We start from the raw sequence: 24939 nt of genomic DNA, 5'->3' as shown, positions 1-24939 counted from the left end.
GTCCATAATGGGAAATTTAATATGTTAGTGAGTTCTTAGTTTTATAGCTATATATGACCTGACTTTTAAAATAAAATAATCTTTCATACTCAACTATTATCAATAATATTATAATATAAATATAGCGTCCATATACTCATTGAACACTCTGTGGAAGGCACCATGTTAAGTTCCTTGTATACATTAAATTAGTATATCCTTAAAGTTCCTCAAATGTTATTCCCTCAGCTATGGTGACATTGGGAAAGATCTACAACTTCTCTAAGTCTGAATCTCCTCAGGTGTAAAATGGGAATAACAGTAGTACCTTTATCATTTGGATGATTATGAAAGTTAAATATTTTTAGTAGTAGGGATAAGGTTAAGAGCAATGGTTCAGTATAGTATTTAATTGAAATAATAATATTAAATGTCTTCATGTAATTTCTAAGTATAATTATTACATTACAATAAGCCTTTTCTGAAAAATTATGTGAATATAAGCATATTGTTTCATTACCACACATTATTATTTTAAAACAGTGTCCTTGTGGTAGGTTGTTTAGAAAAATACTTACAATAATTTCTTTTTTTTTCTTTTCTTTTTTTTTTTTTTTTGAGATGGAGTCTTGCTCTTGTCGCCCAGGCTGGAGTGCAGTGGCACCATCTCGGCTCATTGCAACCTCCACCTCCTGGGTTCAAGCGATTCTCCTGCCTCAGCCTCCCAGAGTGCTGGGATTACAGGTATGAGCCACCATGCCCGGTAATAATTTCTTCTCATATTTATGCCTTTGGGAAATACTCTCTCACACTGACTCTGGGCTTAACCATGTGGCTTGCTTTGGCCAATGGGAAAATAGCACGTCTGACACAAACTGAGGAAATAATTTTCCCAAGAGCAGAAAGAGAGGGCAAGCCCCAGGTGCTCATGCAAATGCTCTCTTGCTGCTCTTGGGAAAATTCTAACCACCTCCCTGATAATAAGCCCTGTCCAGCCCCTGGATGATAAGTGGGACATGCTGTAGTTACCTCAATTGTCTCTGCCAACAGGCAGCCAACTATTAGACACGTGAATGAGATCACCAGCCCCTAGTTGACTGCAGGAACCAAGACCCATCACAACAGGGCTGAGGCCAAATTGCTGACCCTCTGAATCATAAACAAATAAAATGATTGTTGTTTTATGTCGCTCAAATTTGGAGTGGTTTGTTACACAGCAAAAGCTAACTGATACTATTCCCATAGACAACATAAATAGGGATTTTAAAAATCATAATTCAGGATGTAGCTTATAGTCTAAATTTACATTTCCACATAAAAATTCTGGCTTACTTATACAATATTGTCAATAACATTATATAATATTTCAGCCAATAAAATGAAACCAGTTCTATTTGGTTTTATACTCAGTGGTAAATATTGGACAGTGATATGACATGGAAAGGTAGGATCCTCCTCTTCATAGAACAATAATGCTAGCAAAGCTCTTATCTTTTGTACTAAGTTTAATCAAGTAAATGACGGCATTTTTCAGTGCTGTGTTTAGAGATTCTAAGGCCATCTCTGATTTTAATAGGGGGTGGGAAATACATACGTTATACATTTGCAAGCCTTGCCATAGATTAGATGTACCCCGGAATATTTTTACCCATAAAAAAGTATTCACTATTTACTTTACATTGTCCATCTCTCTACAGAGTTCACAGGTAAGACATATTTTTCATGTACTGGCAACTTTTTAAAAAATTTTAATTCAAGTTGTGAAGTCATTATGGGATACTGCATAATTGTCCTCATTGAAAAAGTAGGCTTTGTTTTTAAGAGTGCAGCCCTGTGGCAATCTAATCCCACTAGCACAGCTAGGCAGGCCACTACAGTGGCCTTGTTCCCCCACCAAGTAGAAATGTTATCACCACAAGAATTAACAGCCAGAAAGAAGGCTCGTAATGAAGGCTGCTAATGTCTGTTAGTTCACTCAGACCACATTGCTTAGGGGATGCTTGCACTCTCAACAGGATTGCCACAGCCAAGGCAAGAAAATAAATGCACCAAAGAGGTGAAGAAATAAAATGAATCCTGACCTATCTACTTTAAACCATGAGTTTCTTCCCTTTCTCCAGAACTCTTTAATTCCAATGTCTGTTCTAACCATCAGTATTTGATTATTTTCTGTTACTGTCATAAGCGTCTTAACTAAAGGTACCACATATGAAACTTCTCTTGTGCTCTCTCGTAGTTCCAAATAATCCCCTTCAGAATAGCTTTTGTGATAACTATTAAGTCTTCATTAGGTACAAAACACTATGGTAGCACTCTACATAAATTAACGTAAAATTAAATCTTATAAAAATTCCAAGGTAGGTAGAATCCCCATTTCACAGATTTAGGGACTGAATCTTAAACAGCTAGAGTCATTTGTCCAATGTTATACTGTAACTAGGTTGTGGAGCCCATTTTGAAGCTCAGATCTTTGTGACTGCAATGGTAATGTGCATATCCGCTGTGCATCATTGCCGCCCAGCATTCAAATGCAGTTTCATGTGTGCATGATGTGGTCATTATAAGCCATGGGCTTGGATACAAACTCCCATATTGGCACCTTTAATATAATGATCTTAAGGAATGTTCTTAATCACTGTGGGCCTCAGTTACCTCATTAGCAAATGCTTTCCACACAGAGTCCCAGAGAGATAAGGATGACTTTCTTAATATAATTAGAGAAGCATTTACCAAACTGATTATCTACTAAAGTGGGGTGTAAGTGTAGAGGACAGCATTATATGTGGTGAAGGAGCCTGAGTGTGGTAGTATCAGGCTGTTATCGCTCCTAGTATAAAGGGAAAAGGGAGGGAGCATGAGAGATCCTGAGAATAAAGCCATCTTGAGAAGACCTGTGACTTTCAGAGAATGTCCCAACCTGACCCAGGCAACATCACAATGAAGGGGCCAGGAAATGATCAGCCCCCATTCCTCTCTCCTCTCTCCCTCTGATCTCCTGGCCTCTCAACAGCCAAACCCACACAAACCAGAGGGTAAGAAGCCCCACTGTGGTAGTTCACATGGGCCCACCTCCTGCAACAGAGGCAAGGAGAAGGGCTGAGATCAGAATTACAGGAGAAAAAGGAAGGTATTGGGTCACATACTGGAATAAAAATACCTCTTTACAGAGTTTTAATAATGATTAAACAAGCTAATGAATATAAAACACAAGAAATTGCATCTAGTACTCAATAAATATTAGCTATTATTATTTTAATTAATTTATTCATCTATTTAATAAAAGTTTATTGAGAACTTACTATGTTCTAGGCACTGTGGACATGAGCTCTGTCCAAAGGAAGCTTATAATGCAGTCAGGTTCATATGAGTTAAACAAAGAGGAGAGATCTCAGAAGGAGCCTTCATCATCTCTACAGCTGTTTTTAAGGCATGTCTGGAAAGGTCAGGCAAACTAGTGTAATAAAGAGGTTTTTTTTTAAAAAAAAAATTTAATCTGTATTTTTTATAGAGGTGGGGATTTCGCTTTATTGCCAAGGCTGATCTCAAACTCCTGGCCTCAAGCAATCCTCCCGCCTCAGCCTCCCAAAGTGCTAGGATCACAGGCGTGAGCCCCTGCATCCGGCCAGAGAGGTTTTATTTTTTAAGTGGCCCTTAGTATCTTGTTGGACAATGACATATTCTAATGGGAAATGTAGCAGGCCCACAAAGATTTAATCAGTAACAAAACCGCAGCTGTAAGAAGAAGGTGTGGTGTGGAGTAGAACATGGTGTTTGCCAGGACAATTTATCTCTGGCCCAGCCTTCAAGAACTTTGGACTGAGTCCTGCAGTGATGAAGATGGGAAAGCTTTAAGGAAACAAAAGCTAAAAGCCTCATAGGTGCTGGAGGCTTAAGAGTAACTGAAAATAGAGAGAGACATTCATCCCCATTTTGCAGAGATAACCTACCATGTTTCAGGTGTGGCAAATATGGTGCTGGAAAGTCCACAATAGGAGCGTAGTGGAGGCACGAGCCACAGAGCCTTGTTCCCCCACCAACTAGAAGGAGCAAAAGATGACAGTGAGGGACTCCATGGTACTCATCAATGTAGGACTGATAAAGAAACACACTGCCAAAGCTACATGGTGACAGACCAGATGTTTTGTGAGTTCCTACTGATCTTCAGGGGAACTCCCAGAAATACGTAGGACATATAGGCTACTACAAGAGTCTGGGGATGGTCTGATGAGCATGCAAGAGAATTATACAGGGAGAATTTAGAGAAGAGAGTGAACAATCCACTTTGATTGCCAGAGGTCTGAGAAAACTGGCCTTGGGAACGTGCTGTTTATGCCATAAGCAACTGAAAATGTTCAAGGGGGAAATGATGAAGGGGAGCAATGAGCTTGATGAATATGCAGTGCCAAAGTGAAGTAAGAAGGAACCAAAGCAAGGGAAATTACTCAGGGTTTACTTTAACAGCTTGCTAATAGAAAATAAATGCACATGATGTCAGTTTTAGGTGTCAAACACTGTTATGAATAACACAGCTATCATAGCTACCAGTTATTTAGCACTAGGCTCAATGAGGCATATGCTGTATATATAGCTTTTTCAGCAGCTCTGTGGAATAGATATTTTTATTTCTATTTTACACATAAAGACACTACAAATCAAGAGAGATGTGGACCAAGCTCCACACATGTGGATGTTTTGAAGCTAAATCATGCTCTTAATCACTATAGGTCCAAAAATTCTGCTAAAAAATAATTGGGGAGAAATAAAAAGACTTTTAATGATGTCATTGCTTCAAAAGAGACCATGCACTCTGAATAAAAACATTTTTTTCAATGTGACAGTAGTTATAAAATTTGCCCTTATAATTTTCTTCATCACTGGAGGCCGTTAAGAACAACTCAGGGAAGAAAATGAAAACCTAAACACCATTCACATTAGCATAAGAAAGCAAATACACATATTTGAGAGAGACTGAGTTGAATTATGACCTCAAATTAGTAGGTTTCTGTGGACATGAGCATTGACAGGAGCATGCTGATGTTGCTATGAATGCTTAGGTGTGTTTCTCCTTCCAAGAGGAGAGTCTTCTCTAGGCCAAGAAAACAGTAGGTGTGCAGTCAATTTTCATAAGGGAATAAGTAAAGAAATTAATAAGTGAATGATCTTTCAAGTTTAGAAGTAAATCGCCGAAAGCAATGCTAGCAGCCTTTTTTCCAGAATAACCATTCAAAATCCTTATCCATTAGATTTAAATCATAGTGGGTCACAGGAAATAACACTGGGACACATATTTGTCTGTGATCTTCCTGTGCCCCACACCATCTCACACCCCTTCCCTGTCCCCCTAGTGCTATCATACCGACCTCTGGGTCCTTGGATTTTGGACAGATTGTTTTTCTTAACCACACATTTTTTCCTCACCTGCTGACATGCTCACTCAGTGCTGAACAACACAATCAGAACTATTTGATGCTGACTGTGTGCTCAGAAATAGTTCAAATCAAAGCTATGTTATCCACTAGGCACTGTAGTGCCATGAGGCTATTAATTTTTCAAGAGCTAAATATGCATAAGAAAATGTGTTGGCTTTACCTGTTAAATTAACATAATGTATAAATGTACAAATATAAAATGTAGCATTCTATCACATTATGTCAGTTTTACTTATTAAATTTAGTGGTTTTATATTGTTCAACTTACGGACCTATTTTTAGATGCAAAAAGAAAAAGAGAGAAATAATACCAACTAATAAATGTAGAGGGAATGATAACAGAAGATCACCCTTTTGGATTCCCCAATGTAATAAACAATTCAGGCAAGGATCACCCATGAATGCTACAATCATTAGATAAAAGATTATTAGGATAACCTCAGTATATTTTTTCACATTTTTTCCAAAGTACCGACTCCTGCTACCCCCCACTGCCCATTACTTAATGATTGCAAAAGGAAAAAATGTACCTTTACAATGGAGAGAGCTGGGGTTACCATGCTTGGCAAGTAGTCAAGCCATTGGTCTGTGATACAACCTGCAGTGAGCCTTGTCTACTGTGATACAATATGAAATTCACGTCACTGTGATGTAGTATTCCAGAAATGTTGAAACTGAACTTAGTCAAGGATCCAGACCTAACTACCAGTTGATAAGATATATAAAGGAGATAGAGGCCATCACCATGAAGAAATAAACAAACGCAGAATGGAAGCATCTTAAAAGATTGAGCAAGTCAATGTCATGAAGAGAAAAATTGTTTTATATTAAAAGATAAAAAGAGTCATGCCAAGTACAATCCTAAAATGTCATTAATCCTGGTTCAAGAAATCAGCTGCAAAAGACATTCGAAAAATGGACAGGATATGAGAGATATTTAAAATTTTTCATTAATTTTCTTAAGTGTAATAAAGGGACTATGATTATGTAGAAGATGCCTGCTGATGATTTAGGGATGATGCATTATGATACTTGCCAAGTTTCAAATATTTCATCCAAAAAAGAAAAACAGATTCATATTTGTTGGTATGGATAAATGTAATACAAATACGGCAAAATATAAGCAACTAGTAAATCCAGGTGGAGGACATAAAGATGTAAATTGAACTATTTTATCAGTATATTTGTCAAAAAAATTTCATAATAAAAATTGGAGAAAACTTCCTTTGTTTATATGAAGCCTCACCAAAACATTAATATTTATAAAAACGTTATTGCCTTGGAAAGAATGTATAAATTTGACTATTACTTCAAAAGGATTTCAATATAAGCCTAGTGATTTCTAAGATACCACAAGCAATGTTAAGTTCAGTAAGTTATTAATACTAATTTTAAAAGCACAGTCATAAAAATCTTCTCAATACTTTACAGCATAAAGGGATATTTAATGTAGAACATGGGAGATTGAACATATAAATAAAAGGTTTCCTATGTCCTATAATTTTCTTAAAATGTTTCTGGTTCAAGTTGGACTTGATTCTGCAGCACCACTTCCAACCAATTGAAGCCTGTCACACTCCTGTCCTTTGGATTTCCAAGATATTAATATCGTATCTACTACTAGTACTTATAATAGCTATATGCTAGGCACTGTGAGAAGTTCTCTGTAAGCATCATCTCACTTAAACCTCATAAAACCTCTGTGAGTTCAATACAACTGTTGTGCCATTTTACAGGGAAGAAAAACTGTGGCTTCAAGCGTAATCAAGTTGCCCAACATCACACAGATAGTCCACAGTAGAGCTAGTATGAAGGTCTGCATCTATCTGACCCTAGGGCAACTATGCATTGCCACTGTAGGGCAGAGAGAGTCAAAGGGACCTGGTGTGTTCATTACATATGGAAACTACTGACAGTTGGAATTTCCAGGTAAGAAGGAGAGTCTGTGGTCAGGGAGAAAGATGGACATTTTGGAGCTGGGATCTTTTCATCATGCCACTTGAATCGTACCTTGGGACGCACTGACACTTCACAACAGAAAGCTGGCCCAAATCAATAATAGCACAGAGGAAAATGTAATCTAAATTTAGAGCTCTTCAAAAGCATCCCATTTTGTGAGTGTTGAAGGAGGAGTTGTTCCCAAAAGAAATGACCAACATTCTATGAACATAGACGTATGGCACTAATCTTGTCATTTCCCTGTTCATGTTACTTAGTGAATTATTATAGCCTGTAGAAAAACAAAAATTTAAGTAGAATTGCCAGAAAGTTTGGAATCAATGGAGACAAGCTGTGGCCAAGAGCCTGCCAGAATTTTTTTCTGATGCCATCACTATTGGCACTGGCATTGGCATCCCCTGGACACTGGATGCTTGGCTGCTGGGTTCCTCTATAGCTGGCCACTCAGCCATATGCCACTGGACTCTCAATTCTGCTGCAATCACTGTCTCTTGGGCCTTTGCCTTGGTTAGTCAAGAATTCCAAGTCTCAGTGGGAACATTAAGTCATGATCCCAATTTCTATCTGCTAGGGAACAGGGAACAGGTTCATCTGTTTAAACGTGGTTTGTGGGTGTATTAGTCAGGGTTCTTTAAAGAAATAGAACCAATAGGAGGTGTGTGTGTGTGTGTGTGTGTGTGTGTGTGTGTGTAGATTTATTACAAGGAATTGGCTCATGCCGTTATGAAAGGTGAGAAGTCCCAAGCTTGGCAATCCCCAAGCTAGAGATCCAGGAGAGTCAGTGGTACAGTTCTGTCTGAGTCTGAAGGCCTGGGAACCAGGAGAGCTAGTGGTATAAGTTCCAGTTCCAGGGAAGAAGACTGATCTCTCAACTCAAGCAGTCAGTCAGTCAGGAGTTCCCTCTTACTCAGCCCTTTTTGTTCTATTCAGGTCTACACTTGATTAGATCAAGCCCACCCACATTAAGGAGGGCAAATTGCTTCATTCATTCTACTAATTCAAATGCTATTCTCAGCTAAAAACATCCTAACAGACACACCCAGAATAATGTTTGAGCAAATGTCTGGGCACTCCATGGCCCAATCAAGTTGACATAGCCCTCATAGTAGACCTAGAGTTATTTATTTTTTATTACTTGTCAAAATTTTCTGTTCCTCCACATATACTTTATGAATCCTTGCTTTTTTTTTTAATTTTGCCAGAAAATTTCTCTGAGTTAATTGTGCACACTCAGGAGTGTGTGTGTGATTTTGTGTGTGATTCTTTTGTTTGCTAGGTGGGGTAAGGGGTGGAAGTGTCAGTTCCAGCTTCTCCACACATCAAATGTCCCAATCTGGCTACTAGATCTCCAACCTTTATAGCTATAACTGGGACAAGCATCTGAGTGGAACTCTAGGACTTCCCACCCGCTCACCACTCTGCCTTTGGTTTCTCTGTTTTTACTGGGATCTAAGGAGTTCTCTGTATTTTGAGTTCAGATAGGTCTGTGTTGAAACTTTAACAACCGTTACCTTTTATCTAGCATATTCTTTGTACTAGAACTTAGGTACCTCATAATTGGATTTTGTTGCTAGAAATCTTCACCTTATATTTTAAAAACTTTTTGTATATTTAAGGCAAATATTAGTGATACTTAATTCATATAAAGTAAAATATTTACTTTTAAAATAAGCTTATTTTTAAAAACAGAAACTAATCTTCAAAACAGGTGTTACTCAGACATGACAAATACAAAAGACTAACAGATAAGGGGGAAACACCTATCTAATACACTGGCTGAAACACAGCAAGCCCACAGTAAGTATTTGATGAATGAGAAAAGAAAAAATACTACTCGCTTATCAAAAGTTTTTCTTTCTTCATCAATTGTATATGCTTTAAGACCAGTGCTATCTAACAGAAGAATTTTCTTTAATGTTACAAAAGTTCTTCTGTGCTGTCCAAATTGGTAACTACCAACCCAGCCATATGTGACAGTTGAGCATTGGAAATGTACCTACCGTTACTGAGGAACTAAATTCTTAATACTATTTAATTAGCTTAAATTTAAATGTATATAGCCACATATTACTAGTGGCTACCATACTGGACAGCGTAGTTCTAGAAGATCACATTTCCACCTACACATTAAATCACCTAAAGAGCTTTAAAATATGTCAAAGCCCAGACCCCATTCTAGATCTATTAAATCAGGACCTCAAGCTGCTGTAGCCCAGGCATTGGGCTTTTTCATTGTTGTTGCTTTTGTTTACCTTTTAATTATGGGAAGTTTACTTTAAGTTGCCTTTATTTAAAAAAATACACAAATAAGAAAAATATTGTCTACTAGGTGTAGAATCCAGTCTTATCTCCTTGGTAAAATCCATGGAAAATCTGACTTCTTACTCAAGACCTATGCACTTGTGGTAAATGAATTGGCTAGATTAAACATATTTCCAAATGAACTTCTTATGATTTCAGTTTTTTCACTTGACCAATTTGAATACTGATGGTTTTGCTTCTTCTAGGTCATTTAACTCTCACACATCCTCCGTGAGATAGGCAGAGCAGAACAAAATATCATTCTATGGAGGAAGATTCATGTGGCGGGTAAGGGGCAAAATTAAAAGCTAGGCCTTCTGGTGCCTAGTACAGTGTTATTTTTATTCCACAGTGAGGCAAACAGCTATTAAAGCAAAATAAATTAATACAGTGTTAAGGCTGGAAATTCTTTCCTTTCTTCTGTTTACATTTACCATTCTAAATATGGAGACTGGAAAACACATTTCCAAATGTATTTAAGGGTAATGTTTTATAAATAGAACACTGTTGTCTAATGTTATATATTTAGTTAAACTTGATTTTACCCAGTCAAAAGTAGGAAAATCTGGATCTATCAAAAAGTGAACAGGTACACATTTTCTGGAAAGCAATTTGAAAACGTGTATCAAAAGCTATAAACATGGTCATTCCCTTTGACCCAGTAATCCTGGGTCTTGAAATCTGTCATAAGATGCAACCAGAGATCAATTAGTGAAATAGTATATACAATTAATGATTTCATTATAGAGTTGTCCAAAGTCTTAGAAGCATAATTATGTTCAACAATAGAGGAAGAATCAAACACATAATGTATCCTCCCAATAAAATATTATTCTGTAATTCAAAAAATCTCGTTTTAATACCAACTAATGACACTACAAATTGTTCATATCGTTAAATGTTAAAAAGATATAAAATTTTATATAGTACAACAGCACACATGCGTGTAGAATTTAAAAAGACCAAAAGTAAAGTTTTAGAGCAACAGAATTTCTTCATCCATTCTTAGCAGGTGTAAGTTAAAATAACAACTTTAAAAATAGTTTGATATTTTGAGAAAAACATGAGCATACTCTTTGATCCAATAATTCCACCACTAGGTATGTCCTGTAGAGTTTTGCTTTTTAAACTGAGTTTTGATGAATGAATAGATTTTGAAAATCAATTTAGTATGTAGCAAGCAGCATTATTTTTTGATAAATCAGTGTGCATAAAAATATACTAAGGGATATATTCTTGTGAATTATTTGTTTGTTATCCACACACGTGTTTCAGCATTGTGATATAAAATGTATTACTTTTAGCCATGATTAAAAGAGTTTTTAAGCCATTGAAACTCTTGTACATATGCCCTAAGAAAGGAATCTCACCAGCAGACAAGTATGGAATGTTCATAACGACTCGAAACAAACTTCAAATTCCACTAATAGTGGAAGAGTTTATAGAATATTTAGTATGTTTGTCCCCCAACTCGCTAAATTCCAATAAAGACAGTAATTCTAACAACAACAATGACAAACGTCCCCATACATTTTCTTTTTTTTTTTTTTTTTGAGACGGAGTCTCGCTCTGTCGCCCAGGCTGGAGTGCAGTGGCGCAATCTCGGCTCACTGCAAGCTCAGCTTCCCGGGTTCACGCCATTCTCGTGCCTCAGCCTCTCTGAGTAGCTGGGACTACAGGCGCCCGCCACCACGCCCGGCTAATTTTTTTTGCATTTTTAGTAGAGACGGGGTTTCACCATGGTCTCGATCTCCTGACCTCGTGATCCGCCCACCTCGGCCTCCTAAAGTGCTAGGATTACAAGCGTGAGCCACCGCGCCCGGCCCCCCATACATTTTCAAGCACTCCTCTGGGGAAAGGGGATGTTACCATTCTCTTTTGACAATTCCAGGCTAATACTTTATAAGCACTCAGTTATTATTTGTTGAATAAATGATTAATACAAAGATAAATAAAATAGCTTGTGCCTGTGCTGATAAGAACTACTGGTTTTGTGTCCAAGAATTGGTGGGTTCTTGGTCTCACTGACTTTAAGAATGAAGCTGTGGACCCTCGCGGTGAGTGTTGCAGTTCTTAAAGACAATGTGTCCAGAGTTTGTTCCTTCTGATGTTCGGACGTGTGGAGAGTTTCTTCTTTCTGGTGGATTCGTGGCCTCGTTGACTTCAAGAGTGAAGCTGCAAACCTTCGCGGTGAGTGTTACAGTTCATAAAGGCGGCCCGTCCACAGTTGTTCGTTCCTCCCGGTGGGTTAGGGGTCTCGTTGGCTTCAGGAGTGAAGCTGCAGACCTTAGTGGTGAGTGTTACAGCTCATAAAGGCGGGTGCAGACCCAAACAGTGAGCAGCAGCAAGATTCATTGCAAAGAGCAAAAGAACAAACCTCCCACAAAGGAGAAGGAGACCCAGGCGAATTGCCGCTGAGGCGTGGGTGGCCTGCTTTTATTCCCTTATTTGGCCCTACCCACATCCTGCTGATTGGTCCACTTTACAGTGAGCTGATTGGTCCATTTTACAGAGTGCTGATTGGTCCATCTTACAGAGTGCTGATTGATCTGTTTTGACAGAGTGCTGATTGGTGCGTTTACAAACCTTTAGCTAGACATAGAGCACTGATTGGTGCATTTACAATCCTTTAGCTAGACAGAAAAGTTCTCCAAGTCCCCTACCCCATTAGCTAGACACAGAGCCCTGATTGATGTGTTTACAAACCTTTAGCGAGACACAGAGTGCTGATTGGTGCGTTTACAATCCTTTAGCTAGACAGAAAAGTTCTCCAAGTCCCCACCTGACCCAGAAGCCCAGCCGGCTTCACCTCTCAGTTTCTAATGGTTAATAGGATTGAATCAGGCTAAAGCATAATTGGACCCTGAGTTTTACAATGAAAGTTATGGCATTATTTGTCTAATTTCTGAAGACTTCTTTATTCAACCATCTTTTCAGTTGTTTTTCAGAAAATATTTATTGAGCGTTCACCATGGATTAGCTCTTCCAACAGTCAAGGTTCTTGGCCTCAAGAAGTTTACATTCTATAGAAAACCTATTAACTGAGGAGCACATGTATGATAGGATTTTCCTCTTCTGCATATAGTAAATAGTGCTCTTCACATACTATTCTATCCCCAGCCTCACGCCTCACTTCATCCTTTCCAGTGGCTCATGTAGAAGAAGAAATCAGAGGGCCTGACTTTTCCAAGGTCTACAGCTAGGAAATCAATGTAAGCTAAGCGGTTTAAAACATCTCATTTTTCTGATCCAATGGCGGCGCTCAGTCGTGATGTGAATTGTGAGGAGTTTCCTAAGTTCCAGGAATTATTACTCAAGGTGATGAGGAAAATTGATGACTGAATAGTACATGAGTTAAACACTATGGTTCCCACAGCTTCCTTTGCAGGGAAAAATTGATGCCAGCCAAACCTATAAAAAATTTCATGAGTTTTTGATGGCAGCTCATGCCAGTAGGGAAAAAGCCATAAAACAATTGTATAGTCCAGACCTCAGCAGTAGTAAAACACTTCCAAGAAGAGAAAGATAAAAATTTGGATGATTTAACATTATTAAAGCAACTTAGAAAAGAGCAGAAAAAGTTGAAATGGATGCAGTCAGAGCTGAATGTTGAAGAGTGGTAAATGAAAGGAGCTGGAAGGTGTTTAATGAATACTGCCAAATTCACTTCAAGCCTCCAAAGAATGAAGAAAGAGATACTTGTTTTAAAAAGGACCAGATCATCTCATAGGAGCTAAGAATGACACATATCAGTAAGACAAGCTTCCTGGGATGATTTCCAAGCCAACAGCCCAAGACCTTTTGTTGATTTCAGCCCCACTTAGTCAAGACCTCAAGTATAAATAATTCTGATAATTATGGAGAAATCAACTGCTATTTTATACTGATTCTTTAAAAAATTGTTTGTAACTATTAAAATAATTTTCTGACTCAGTTACATTTTTAAAAATCTCATCTTTCTCAAATAATCAGAAAATTATATTTCCCAAATTCCTTTCATACCTATAAACACTAAAGCAGCTTAGATTCAGAAATAGCACAACTGTAATTTTGGATGGGCAAATTGCTGGGTATGTACTAAAGAAATGAAATAACAAAATCAATGAAGATCATTCATAGCTCTTGACTGTGATGTGGTGATCATCTAAATAGCCTGACTCTAGGTTATATTGAAGGATAAATGTCAATAAGGCAAATACAACACATGAACTGCATTTTAAAATTCCACCCCTTGGCAAAGGAATCTCTTTACCCTCCCTCCCATACCTTCTCCCATATGTATAAGAACACAGTCACACAATTAAATTTTGGGTGTTATTCTCCATAAAGTGTACTTCAAGTAATTACAAAGCAACAGAAAAAAAATAGTTTATCCTACTGAACATTAAGCCACAAGCTGTTGCAGAATTATGAACAATTTATTTCAATAGTAAAGCAAGAATACATACTTGGAACTTCATGGAAGTCCATACTACCCCAGATTCACTCAACATTCAACAAATTTTCTTTTTACTGAGCTTCTCCCTGTTTGGGGCTCCTAATACTCAGACCTCATGAGTAAGGATGCAGAATCCTGAGCAGGAAACTTTCAAATCTTGTACCTGGGGCTACACTAGCTCAGTGTCCCTGGCTCAAAGTTCTGAAACTAGAAGTGATTAAGCATGAAATAGCTCTGTACTGGATACTGGATACTGGAGTATCTTACTTTTCCTTTTTAAATGACTGTTTATCCACATGAGGTAAAAGTCACTATTTCATAAACAGTTGATAAAATCTAAGTTGAACTGGTTTAAGCAGAAGAGGGAATTTTCCGAAAACTCCACAAACAAATAAATTTGACTTCTGACTTGACAGGGTTCAGGGACTCAAAAGACGTCTCCGGCTCCCTATGTCTGATATGTCAACTCTACTGGCTTCTTAGCTGCTACACGGTAAGCAAGATGTCTGCCCATGGTGCACTTCTTACATTTTCCCCTACACAATGAAAGTTCTGGAGCTGACTCTCATTGGCCTATATTGGGCCACAGGCCAGAGGAATGCCATTTCTGATTGGCCAGTCTGAATCACATGTTCATCCCTGGATTCAGGGATAGAGTCAACTCTAGTTAGGCTGAGAGTAGCAGAAAGGGTGGTTCTCCCAGAAGTTCAGATTAGCATTAACTAAAAGAAAGGAAAATACATACTAGGTAGCAAAAAAGAGCACACGTTCACTACAGATGACAAACTTAGGTCTTCCAGGCAATAAGAATTTCCATTTGTAAATGAGGTACTGCAGAGAAAGAGGTGTGGATTTGAAGTCAAAATTTCTTAATTCTAATGTTAGTTAGTTCAACTGGTTTTAGCTACATGACAAGGGTCTTGTAAGAATTAAATGAGTATTTAGTGAAAGTGTTTCATTAACATTTGAATATTAATTTATAGTTAAATACTATCATTATTACCAAGAAGCTAAGAATGTGTCCTTTGGAAAGTATTTTTCAAATATCTGAATTCCATCAAAGCAACTCTATCAAAGCAACGTAACAAGCATATGAACATAATAAAGTAGTTGCAGTAGATATTGTGTGTTGCCCACCTCCCTTTCGCCTGACTGACAGAACCCCATTTTAATTAAAAAAACCCACTCCCCTCCATAGTCTCATGTGCTTCATTAAGCTACAATGGCAATGCCATCTTGTGATGTTGCCATCCGCTGGATCCTTGGAGTCTTCTGATCCAGCCAATAGACATGATTCAAGAAAGTAGGACAAAAACACACTCTTAAGTGCCTTCCCTCAGAAGTAACATACGTCAATTTTGCTCATATTTCATTGGCCAGAACTGGATATACACTTGATCAAGATGAAAGAAATGATGGAAAATGTAGCCCCTGTCTGGACAACTACTTCGAAAAGACAAGTCTATTCCATGGAAGATGGAACACACAGCCAGCCATGTCTACTGCTACAGCCATGTTAAATGAAATGACTGTCAATACTGACACAAACTCTTGTCAAGGGAAAGGAAAGAAGGTGGAAATTCTTTAAGTCAAGACCATCAATTTTCTAGAGCTTCTATAGCAAATTATCACAAACTTAGTGGCTTAAAAACAACAGAAATTAATACCCTCTCAGTTTTGGAGGCCAGAAGTCTAAAATCAATGTGTTGGCAGGGCTATTCTCTTTCTGAAGGCTCCAGAGGAGACTCCTACCTTGCCTCTTCCAGGTTTTGATGGTTTCAAGTATTGCTTGGCTTATAACTATACAACCCCAGTCTCTGCCTCCATCTTCAGATGGTCTTCTCTTTGTGTCTTCTTTCCTTCTTCTCTGTGTCTGTGTCTTCTAAAGACATTTTTCATTGGACACTTGGCATTTCACATTCAATAAGGCCTACCCTAGTCTAGGATGATCTAATTTGAAGATCCTTATCTTAATTACATCCTCAAATATGGTTTTTCTAAGTAAAGTTAGATTGATAAATTCTGAGTGAACACACTTTTTTCCACCCAGGAGAAAAAAATGGGAGGGGAAAGGGGGGCACCATTCAAGCCACTACATGTGTTTTTAGAGCCCTAGAATAGTTTAGGTTTAAGTGTATATTCTTCATCTTGGCTAAATAGGATGACTTCACACAGTCTTATGTAACTGAGATGCTACAAAAAACTAATTAATTCTTTACATGAAAAGGTAAAATTATTTTGTACAAGAGCAATAGACATCATTGTTAGAAAACCATCTGCATTTTGTACAAGAGCAATAGACATCATTGCTAGAAAACTATCTGCATATGGGAATTGATAACAATTATCAATGTTACTTGTTCTGGTTTTTATTAATTTATTATACTTATTTATGTATGAGAGGCAGTGATAAAATATGCAAATAATTGATATAGACCTGGATTCAGATATTAGCTCAGATACTTCATAGATAAGTGATCTTGGGAAAGTTACTTAACCTCCTTGAGCCTTTGCTTTCTCATATACAACAGGGATGGTTGAATTGTATCATGCAAGATGTGACATGTCATCAATCGTAACAAATGTACCACTGTGGTGCAGGATGTTGATAGTGGGAGAGGTTGAACATGTGTGGAAATGGGGTATTTGGAAACTCTTCATACTTTCTGATGAACTTTGCATAAACTTAAAAGTGCTCTAAAAGGCAAAGTTTATGAATTTTAAAAAATCACAGTGAATTGCAGTGCATGATATACACAAAGTTTATACAAACAAAATATGCAATATTTAATCAGACCCTGCTCACTGCCTATATAAATCATATCTTTCCTTTAAGTTCCATCTCAACATTTACCCTCTAGAAACCCCTTTTGATTCTCCCTTCCTATGTAGATCTTTCCTGTACCTGAAATCCCATATGTGTAACCCATAGGAAAAACAAATAATATGTCCTCCAAAGATCTATTATTATTTCAGGTTTCCACATAAAATGTCTTCAGAACTATAAGCTTTTCTGTGAAGAATGGGACCATATTTTTCAGATGTTCTTGGTCTTTTTTTAGCAGCTCGATGTTTGCTTAATAAATGAGGAACAACTAACCCCTAAAGTAAAAAAAAAAAAATTTAATACAGTGTATCCAAACTATTTAAACTCATGTGAAAAGAATCTTCCCTTTGAAAATAATGTCAGAATTAATCTTTAGATTTCTCACCATGCAAAGTGTAAATACTGCAGCATCTGTGCGTTTGTTGATAGTGTTTTATGCTTACATAAATATTTGTATACACAATTTAAATCTAAGGTTCCCCTTCCCACTCCACATCTTATTTTCTGTGCCAAATGATCAGTGTGTGGGATTAAATTTTCTAGGAGTAGCACACAGCTGTTAGGTGCCACAAATATATTAAGCTACAAAAGTTTATTTGAAGGCGTTTCTGAAAACGGCTCACCACCTCATCTGTGATAAGTCTCAGAGCCTTTCATTCATTATAATTAGGTTCAACAGCCAAATAAAACTACTACATTTAAGCCTGACAATTGAAGGTCATGTTCAAAGTTAGAGAGAGGACACAGTGGAACATATGAGAAGAAGTTTCTATAAAAACTTTCCCTTACTCTGTGGTGTTTTAACACATGTAGTCCATGGTTTGCTGATGATTATTTGTTTTAGTCCTACAGATGAAGAAAATAAAAATCCATTCCAGGTTGGGAGAATCTCACATTAGGAAAAACAATGAGCATTTTAAAATTAAAAATAATTATAACCATTAGACTTTATTGAATACCCACAGGTAGGGTAGTTTTAAAATATTAGTAGGCAGTAGGCAGGCTTCTCTTTGAGAGTTCAAATCTTCATTACATTAAAGATATTAGCCAGGCACAATGGCTCATGCCTGTAATCCCAACACTTTGGGAGGCTAAGGTGGGAGGATTGCTTGAGGGCAGGAGTTCAAGACCAGCCTGCTCAACATAGTAAGACTTCATCTCTATTAAACAAACAAAATGATATTAAAACATACAACTCTGGCCAGGCGCAGTGGCTCACACCTGTAATCCCAGCATTTTGGGAGGCCAAGGTGGGTGGATCACGAGTTCAGGAGATCGAGACCATCCTGGCTAACATGGTGAAACCCCGTCTCTACTAAAAATACAAAAAATTAGCTGGGTGTGGTGGTGGGCACCTGTGGTCCTAGCTACTTGGGAGGCTGAGGCAGGAGAATGGCATGAACCCGGGAGGCAAAGCTTGCAGTGAGCTGAGATCGTGCCACTGCACTCCAGCCTGGGAGACAGAGCGAGACTCTGTCCCCACCCCCTGTCCCCCCCCCAAAAAATACAACTCTCAATAAATCCAAATTTGGAATTTCAAAAGGGATTTTTAAATTTTTATTAACGCACTTATTTATTTCTACAAGATTCTGGAAATCTTGTAGGCTGTGAACACTCAGCTTATATCACTAAATGAATAAATGCCTTGTTTAGATCAGGTGATTTGCCAGCATTGTCTCTTTTCAACACCCTTTAAGGTAGAAATTATTTTTCCCTTTTATGAATGAGGAAACTGAGCTAGAAGAGCCTAACGAGTATTTCTAGGATCATGAGAGCAGTAGAGAGTGGAGTCAAGGTTCAAATGCAACTTAGTCTGGCCTCTGTGCCCAGACTCTTTCCCGCCATCCTCTGCCCATGCAAATAATTTGGGTCTTGACATACCTCCTTAACTTGTATTGGATGCAAAACAATGTAATCAATATTTATTGTCTATAACTCAATAGTAAATTAATTATCTGCCTTGGGACCACCCTGATTCATACATAGGTATGTAACTTCTGACACAGATGTCACATTTTTTCCTAACTGCAACTGCAAACAACATGAGGGCACCTCCACCCTTACTCTCCCCTCCCCAGTGTCTGGCCCATATGCCATGTATATGGGAGGCATAATAACATTGTCAAGGAACACACAATTTTCACTAACAATCAATGTCAAGTCCCCTATGTGAAAATCAAATGGAGTACAGGTTTTCTGTAAATTTAATTCTACTGAGTTAAAACCAAAATTGTTATATGACAAATTATTGTATGCATCATGTTAAACTGTATAAATATAAATCTGGCTCTATAGAAGTTATCAAAACAGACTACTCTTCCTTCCCTTGAAGCTTGGGTAGAAGGGACCAACCTCATTAGCAACTAAAGAAAAATTGTATTTGAACATAGATGGGTAGGAGAAAGAAGAATGTTTTTCTGAGGAAGAGAATAATCATCTGGCAGGTGGGAAAATATTAATTTAAGCAGACTATGTCCCTAAAATATTCTTATAGAGGGACAAATGTAGAGTCTATTTCTCCTTTAATTTTTTTATTTTGAAATAACTTCAGATTTAACGTGAAATTACAGGAATAGTACAAAAAATTCCTAAATCCTTTACCCGGATTAGCCAAGTGTTAACATTTTACCATATTTGCTTTTACTTTCTCTCTCTCTCTCTCCTTCTGTGTGTGTGTGTGTGTGTGTATACATATATACACACACACATATGCACTTTTCCCCCTGAGTCTGAGGTTAAGCGTGAACATGATATTCCTTCATGCCTAAATATATCAGTGCATTTCCTAAAAGTGTGAGCATTCTTAGATAACCACAATATAATTTTCACAGTTAGGAAATTAATATTGAAGTAATACCATTATCTAAACAACAAACTTTACTCAGACTTTGCCAATTGTCCCAATTAAATCCTTTATAGGAAAAAAAGTCCCAGATCAATTATTGTATTCGCTTATATGGTCTTAACCTGGAACTGTTTCTTGGTCTTTTTTTTGTGTTTTATGACATTGACATTTTTAAGAGTACAAGTGAGCAATCTGGCCTTCTCTGATATTTCTTCATGGTTTGATTCAGTTTTGCACTATGGACAGGACTCAAGGATGTCGTGTTTTTCTCAATGCATCATATTAGAAGGCATTTGATGCCAATTTTCCCCATTAATGGTGATGTTTACTCTGATACGTATTAAGGTGATGATTGTGAGGTGTCTCTAGTAAAAAGTTACTATTTTTGCTTTGTAATTAATTGGGGTCTTGTGGGGAAATATAATGTCATTTTTAAATATTATTTTAATTCTAGTATTATAAAGCAAGTGTTTTTGTCCCTATTTGATCTTATTAGCATCGTATGAGCTATCCATAATCCTGAATTTTCAAGAGACTAAAAAAGTTGTATCTGGAACACTCATGTATTTTGAATGAGACGAATTACAGTGTATATATTCTATCCAAAACATGGAATTTTCTACATATTTTGAGGGCAAAAAAATAGTCTCATGGTTATAGGTTAATAGTTGTTTGATAAACATAAAACATTGCCACTTTTATAATCATTCTTAGTGTTCTTGAAACTAGGACCTTATTCACCCAAAACAATTTAGTTGACAACTAATTTTAATTTAATGTAAGGCAAGACTTGTTAATATTTTCTAAGAAACGTTTATTTTGAAAAGGTGTCCATTGGCACATCTTCTCCTAAAGGCTTAAATATAATCTAATTTTTGGGAGATAAATTCAAGATTGGGGACAGTTCATACTTATTGTGACCTTTAGTTGGATGAAGTAGCAAAATATTTGCCTTCAGATAGACCTTTCAGGAATCTTGTTACCTAACAAATAAATGTATGAGATCATCCTGGCTGCTCTATGGAAAATGGGTCAGAGAGGAAGAAGTGGTGGAAACAAGGAGACCACACAGGAGACTGTTCAATAATCCAATGAAGAGACTACAATTACACCAACTCAAGAGATAAATCAGAGGCTGGATCAATAGGAATTCATGGTCATGTGGATACAGGGAGTAAGATAGACAGAGATATCAGGACAACTGTCTGGATTAAATTTGAACAACAGTGTGAGTGTGGAAAAGTTGACAGTTACTAAGAAGGGAAGACTAGGGAGGTAAGAGGAGTTTTACACATGTTGCTTTTGAGATGTCATTGAGGTATCCCAGTGGACATAACCAGGAAGTCTTTGGAGGTACAAGGCTGGAGCACAGAAGAGACACTAGGGTGGAACTGCTGTGCTTAGTGCTTCATTTATTAAGATTAATCTAGTACCATTTTTCAGTTAGCTTCCATCAAATGTGATTTTGTTTAAAACTCAAAACCACCATCTGAAACAGATGAAGTGAACATTAACCAGTTTCATAGGGAGTTCGTACTCTTGTGATGGCAGAGCCAAATCAAGCAATAATAATACGTTTAGTTAGGCACTGTGCAAGCACTTTAAGTACACTCTCTCATTTAAATCAAATTTTTAAAGTAAAAAAAGGGGTCCTGTACTCACCATAGTAAAATACCACATGACTTCTCCGTCATGAAAAATCTATTGACCTTTCTGTCCATGCACCAGCTTCTTTCTCTGAAAATGATCTATGTCCACACCCCATGCTCTCCTCCTCACCACTTCAAGCTTCCTTTCCTGCCCTCTATCCATGTTGGTGAACATGGCCCAGTTTGCTGTCCAGAATTGATTGTTCAGGGAAAGAGAGGATGGAATCAAGCCAAAGTGGGACCAAAGTTTTTCTCCAGAGATTTATGATCAGAGTCAAAGATTCCAACTCAGTCTAGGTGCTCTCTGAAACCGAGCAACATAAACCTAGGAAAGGGTTGTGTGTCTTTGTTCTACACTGTGGGCAAAGAACATCATAAAGAACTGCTCAGCAAGAGAGGCCACACGAAGCTGATCCAAAGGGATCAGTGAGGATGAGATTTCGGGGATTCTGACTCCTGAGGGACAGTCATATTTCCATCCTCTGACCCCCACAGTAGCCCAGTATCCTTACCTTGCTGAATTGGAGCCGAGTTTCCATTACTTGCACTTGCCACGGCTGATCTGGCTACTCTACTGCTGAGTGCCCAATCTGCCAGCAGCAGAAATCCACACTGATTCCTCAATGTGGTACCATTTCCTAGGTTGATCAGCCAGCTTCCTGATGGCAAGTTGATTACACTGGAGCATTTATTTGATGGAAAGGGCAGTGTTTTGTTCTCACTGGAATAAACGTTTAATCTAGAGTTGGATTTGCCTCCTCTGCTTCTTCCAAAACTACCATCCATAACCTTATTCATCATCATAGTATTTCACACAGCATTGCTTCTGATCAAGGAAATCACTTCGCAGCTAATGAAGTGCAGCAGTGGGCCAAGGCCTATAGGATTCACTGGTTTCACCAGGTTCCCCACCATCCTGAAGCAGCTAGCCTGATAGAATAGTGGAATACCTTGGCCAGACGTGGGGGCTCACACCTGTAATCCCAGAACTTTGGGAGGCCAAGGCGGGTGGATCACAAGGTCAGGAGATCATGACCATCCTGGCTAACATGGTGAAACCCCGTCTCTACCAAAAACACACACACAAAAAAAAAATTAGCCAGGCGTGGTGGCAGCCGTCTGTAGTCCCAGCTACTCAGGAGGCTGAGGCAGGAGAATTGTGTGAACCCGGGAGGCGGAGCTTGCAGTGAGCCGAGATCACACCACTGCACTCCAGCCTGGGCAACAGAGCAAGATTCTGTCTCAAAGAAAAAAAAATAGTGGAATACTTTTTGAAGACTCAATTTCAGTGCCAATTATGTGACAATACCTCCAAGAGGCTATCTATGCTCTGAATCAGCATCCAATATATGATACAGTTTCTCCCATGGCCAGGATTCATGGGTCCCAAGAATCAATGGGTAGAAATGGCACAACTCATATTATCCCTGGTGATATACTAGCACAATGGTTGCTTCCTGTCCCTGCAACCTTATGTTCTGCTGGTATAGACGTATTAGCTCCAATGGGAGAAATATTTTTACTAGGAAACACAACAATAATTTCATTGAAACAGAAGTTAAGACGACCACCTTAACTAGTCACCTTGGGATCTTCCTGCCTCTGAATTAACAGGCAAGGAAGGGAGCTACTGTAATCAATCCTGGTTACCAAGGGGAAATTGGACTGCTGCTACACAAGGGAGGCAAGGAAGAGTATGTCTTAAACATAGGCGATCTTTTAGGGTGTCTCTTAGTACTACCCTGTTCTTTGATTAAAGCCAATGCAAAACCACAACATCACAATTCAGGCAGGACTGCTAATGGCCCAGACTCTTCAAAAATAATGGGAATTTTACTTGGTTGTGTTTTTTGCCTACCAGGCAAAGAACCATGACCAGCTGAAGTGATTACTGAGAACAAAGGAAATATGGCATGTATACTAGCAGAAGATAGTTACAAATGACAGCTATAACCATGTGTCTACTTACAGAGATGATGACTGTAATCGTTATGAGTATTTCTTCCTTATTTTCTTATATGTTTGTATGTATATGTATATATATATGTATTCATGTATGTATCTGTATATATATGAAGCAAATATATTGTTTTCTTTCTCTCTTATTCCCTTATCATCTAACATAAGAAGTATTGATAATAGTTGAGTTTATATCACCATATTTAAGCTATATTATGAAGAGTGAACACCATCAATTTAAAAAAACCTGTCAGGCTGGGCACAGAGCCTCAAACCTATAATCCCAGCACTTTGGGAGGCCAAGGCAGGTAGATCACCTGAGGTTGAGAGTTCGACACTAGCCTGACCAACATGGAGAAAACTGTCTCTACAAAAACACAAAATTAGCTGGGCATAGTGACGCATGATTATAATCCCAGATACTAAGGAGGCTGAGGCAGGAGAATCACTTGAACTCGGGAGGCGGAGGTTGCAGTGAGCCGAGATCATGCCATTGCACCCCAGCCTTGGAAACAAGAGTGAAAGTCCATCTCAAACAAACAAACAAAAACAAAAACAAAAAACCTGGCAATATCAAGTGTTGGTTAAGATGTGGATCAGTTTGAGCTCTTATACATTACGGTGGAATGCAAAAATGGTACAGCTGCTTGGAGAAGAGTTTGGCATTTATCTATACTTGCCATATGGCCCAATAATCCCACTCCTAGATATTTATCCTAGAGAAATAAAAGCTTATATTAAACATAAAAACTCTTATGCAAATACTTATAATAATAGTATTCATAACTACTTCCACCAGGAAATAACCCAAATGTCCTTCAATACATGAATGTATAAACCATAGGTACATGCATGCAATGGAATACTACTCAGTAATAAAAAGGAATGAACTATCAATACATTCAGCAATATGAATGAATCTCACATACACTGTGATTAGTGAAAGCCAGAGCAAAATGTTATATACTATATCATTCCATTTATATGGCCTTCTGGAAAAGGCAAAACTATAAAGATGGAGAACAGATTAGTGGTTATCTAGGGTTTGGGTTAGGGAAAGGTTCTGACTACAAAGCAGCAGCATGAGGGAATTTTTTGAAGGTGAAGCTAACTGTTCTATATCCTGATTGTGGTGGTAGTAGTTACAAAACTCTATGGATTTGCTAAAACTCACAGAACTGGACAACAAGTAAAAAGTGAATTTTAATGACATATTTTAAAAGTGTCATTAAAAGGATTTTAAGCAAGGTAATATGTTTTAGAATGATTCAGTGTGAAGAATGGATTGGATCAGATGTATCAAACACCAGAGACATGAAATTTGCCTGGGGCTGTTGCATTAATCCAGTAGCAATTAAGGTTAACTAGGGTAGTGACAGTGAGGATGGAGAAAAGTGGATGGGTTTGAGAGACACTACATAGTAAAACTGGCAGACTATGAGGAATAAGAGATAATATTCATATTTTTGACTTAAGCAAGTGTCATTCACCAGGACAAAACTGGATATAGAAAGATTTTAGAGAGAGAACAGTTGCTCAGTTTGGAATACATT

The 24939-nt window shown here is 37.9% G+C and overlaps 1 pseudogene; it reads left to right on the top strand.

Annotated features, from left to right (window-relative positions):
* The first annotated feature begins 12920 nt into the window (after window positions 1-12920).
* Window positions 12921-13398, top strand: LOC129480062 (protein MIX23-like; annotated as a pseudogene).
* The last annotated feature ends 11541 nt before the right edge of the window (window positions 13399-24939 follow it).

This window comes from Symphalangus syndactylus, chromosome 4 (genome assembly GCF_028878055.3).
Source record: "Symphalangus syndactylus isolate Jambi chromosome 4, NHGRI_mSymSyn1-v2.1_pri, whole genome shotgun sequence".
Lineage (NCBI taxonomy): Eukaryota > Metazoa > Chordata > Mammalia > Primates > Hylobatidae > Symphalangus > Symphalangus syndactylus.
The sequence above is the reverse complement of the archived record's forward strand: the minus strand, read 5'-3'. Positions and strand labels throughout refer to the sequence as shown.